This window comes from Vitis riparia, chromosome 15, assembly GCF_004353265.1.
Source record: "Vitis riparia cultivar Riparia Gloire de Montpellier isolate 1030 chromosome 15, EGFV_Vit.rip_1.0, whole genome shotgun sequence".
In the NCBI taxonomy this organism is placed as follows: Eukaryota; Viridiplantae; Streptophyta; class Magnoliopsida; order Vitales; family Vitaceae; genus Vitis; species Vitis riparia.
The window spans coordinates 17,052,948-17,056,907 of NC_048445.1; positions in this window are offsets into that span (position 1 = coordinate 17,052,948).

Here is a 3,960-nt window from a genome sequence, read left to right on the forward strand (position 1 = left end):
AAAAATTGAGGCACATTGTGAACTCAACTAGTGCCTTATATATGTGTGGTTTGTGATGGAGAACAACAAAAATCAACTAACCTAAAAATAAAAATTAAGAGACATGAATCAATACTAAAACATAAGTACTCAAAGCCTATTTTCATGATTTTTCAATGGATTATTTTGATGTAACAAATTTAGAAGTAAAAACAACCTAATCTTAATTCTAAATTATCAACAAGCAATATTTCACATTCAAGAAACATTCAATCTATCAACATCCAAATAAACAACACTTATTTGTGGCCTATTTCCACACCCAACCTAACCTAATATATCCAAAAATCATAAAATGAAGATAATTATGAAGGACTTGAAATAAAAAATTAAAAGCATCAACTTACCTCAAATTTCTTCAAAATCTAAGCTCTAATTCTTCATCCACTCAACCTAATTATCTCTCACGCCAAAAGTGTCTTCAATGGCTCCAAAAAAGTCTAGAGAATTCTTCCAAAGTTCTCTAAAAAATTCTCGAAGTTCACTTTCTATTTTCTCTCAAATCTCTCACAAAATTCTCTCAATTTTCTCTCTAAGATTTTCTCATCATCCAAACAAGTTTTCCCAAACCTCTCTCTATTCTCAAGTTTCTCCAAAATTCTAGAAATCTCTCCAAGTCCCCCAAAAGTTCCAAGTTACCCCTCTAAAATTTTTAATTCCCCTTCTATAGTCTTCTCTAGAATTTTCTATTTCTTCCCATTGAATTTTTATTCTAGAATTTCAAAAATACTTCTAGAGAATTCTTCCCCTCACACCAAAAATATGAAAATTTCCCTCTTCTAAAAATGGCCCCTTCTAGAAAATTTCCACATGCAAGAGAACACTCCTAGAATTTTCTTTTAAGTGAATCTCATACCCACATACTCATGCTCACATAAAAAAAAAATCATGTATGAATGATCAAAATACAAATCACACACTAGAAAATTTAAAGTTATAATCACAAACAAAAATAAAATCAAGGTTAATTCACATGTAATTACAAAATTAGAAATCACTCTCATGCAACTAAAAATCCAAAAATCAAAACCATACAATTAAGAAAAAACAAAAAACAATCTCATGCACCTAAAAAAAAATCAAATATCAAATTCATGAAATTAAAAATTAAAATGTCAACCATGTGCATATCTAAAAATAAAGAATATCAATCACGTGTATCAAAATGAAAATGTCAATCATATTTAATTAAATATTGAAATATCAATCTCTCATGCAATCAAAAATCAAATAACAATCAAATACTCATCTAATCCTAAAATCTTGCAATATAAAAAAAAATCAAACCTAAATGCACTAAAATCAACAAAACTAACAAAATCCTAAACTAAAATCAGAGGACACTAATAATCACAATAAGGTTTCATAAAATCCCCTCCAAGATGTCTATAAAGGAATTTTAGAAACAACGATCAAGTAAATTATAGTGGACCACCAATGGAGACTCAATAAAAGCTAAAAAAAAAAAATCATAATTAAGTGTACAATGAGGGAGCATAAGATAAAAAAGGATAAACACTAGAAACATGTGCCAAGAGAATAAAATGGAGGTTCTACACATATCCTCTATTCTTATCCAAATTCCTCACCATCCCATGCAAACTCGGTCAAAAACACATTTTTAAACCCAAACAATTCTTTGCCCACCATGCCACTAAGCACCCCATACCTCCAAGCCTTGAACCCACCATCACCTAAGCCTTAAAGGACAAAGAAAGTTGAGATGCCATGAGTGAAAAACTCCAAGCTCTCTCCTATAATGATACATGATAGTTGGTCTCTTACGAGCCTTAACAAAACATCATTAGTTCTAAGTGTGTGTTTCAGATCAAATGAAATCCTAATGGTAGCATTGCTTGATACAAGGCTCACTTTGTAGAAAAGGGCTTTCACCAACACCTTAGCCTTGACTATCATAAGACATTCAACCTTGTGATCATGCCTACCATCATTTGGATTGTTCTTTCCATTACTCTCTCTCGGGAATGGCCAATGCATCATCTTGATGTCAACAATGCATTCCTTCATGGACATGTGCATGAAGAGATCTTCATGTCTCAGCCCCTCAACTTTATTAATAAGTTTCAGCCTCATCACGTCGCTTGTATGTTGAATATTCAGTGCAGTAATGATGATGAATGAATGGCCAGTGCCCTCTTTCTTAGGCGTTTGTGTGCCATATGAATATACATGTATGTGTAAATAATTCTGATGAAGAAATATTCCTTTGATATTAAGACTTTTGTCACAACATGTTCATAAATTGAATTATTTTGTGGATTGAAAATTAACGATAATTATTAGACTGCAAAGTATTCATTAGAGTGACGTCTGTAGTTGAGACATTAAAATTAATCATTTCCTCTATACATACACTGTATTCCTTAAAGCTTCGTAAATCTTTCTTGTCATTTGACATGCCCTAATCAAATGAAATTTTAGTGGCTAAATTTTACAAGGATTCAACCATGAGATAGACTTTTATTATGCTTCGTAAATTTACAAGGATAAATTGCACAAATCCATCTATGGTTTGAAGTAAGCACCATGGGCATGGTTCACTAAGCTTAAGACTTTTATTATGTCATTAAGCTTTCGGGCCTTATACTCTATGTTTGGCCACATAAGTCAAGTGACCTACTCTCCATAGAAGATCAAGGGTTGTTGTTCGTCCAACCGGGAAGTCACAAGTATGTCTAAAAATGTTTGGCTTGTGACACATTAGGATTTGTTGAGGTATTAAGAGTATCAGGTTTTTTTTTTTTTTTGAACTTAAAATGACTTAAAAGTGGATTTTTAAATTGAGTAGGACCACTCAAACTGCTTGGAGTGCTCAAGTGCTTAGGATCACTCAAACTCCCAAGCTGCTCAAGTAATCAATGAGTTGGCTCAAGCAGTCATGCAATTTCTACTGAGATTTTCATGCAATTTCAATTGAAAAACCTTTTAAAATAAAGACTCTTTGGGCCTTTGCTTATAAATTCCCCCCTATTAACCCCTAGAGGGTTAGAGATTGCATAAAGATTATTGAGAAACCATGTTTTCTGTAGAGAAGGTTTCCTAGAGAGAAAGCCTAAAGTGTCACACCTTTCTCAATCTCTCATTCAAGGATTTGATCTTTGAATTTTTGGCTGAAGACCATCATCCTTTCAGAGTGGCTGAAGGATCTACTAGGGAGCAATTTTTGGTTGTTGCATCATGGATGTGAATCAAGTTATAGGTACTAGAGGGTAAGTCTTCAGGATAAAGCGGTTAGGTAAATTTGTGTAATTTGATTTTGAATAGTGGATTTAGATTAACAGTCTTAGACCCTATGGTTTTTTTATCTCTACAATTAGTGTGGGGATTTTCCATGTAAAAAATTTGTGTGCCTCATTCTCTATATTTCTTTATCTTTTAATACTTGATGTTCTACTTGAATTGTCTATGATTGATTATCTTTAACATCTCGTAGGTTATCCCCAAGTACTAAAAATCATATTTTGATATACCAAAAGAGTTTAGGTATGACTCATTTAGTTATATTGAGTATTTTATATATATATATCTTAGGATAAAAGAATTGGGTATATTATATAAATATTTATTAAAAATTTTAAAGCACCCATTTACATCTATTTCATTACAAGGATGGTTATGGAAGTTACGTCATAGAGCATAAAGGAGCAAAGTTGTGTCTTGTTTGGTGCTGCCAACCTATTTTGACCAATCACAAAATTGAGGTTGGTTAAGGGTTTAAAGATTGATTGATATCTCCTATTTGAAAAATGATTTTTGATACAAAGAAAATTCTATTAACATATTTAGGAAGTCTACAACATTATGCACTTATGAGAAAAATTTTAGGAAGACTGCAAATAATCCAAATCTAATTTTTTATTCAAAATATTCGGCAAATCAACCAAATAGTCAATAGGATAC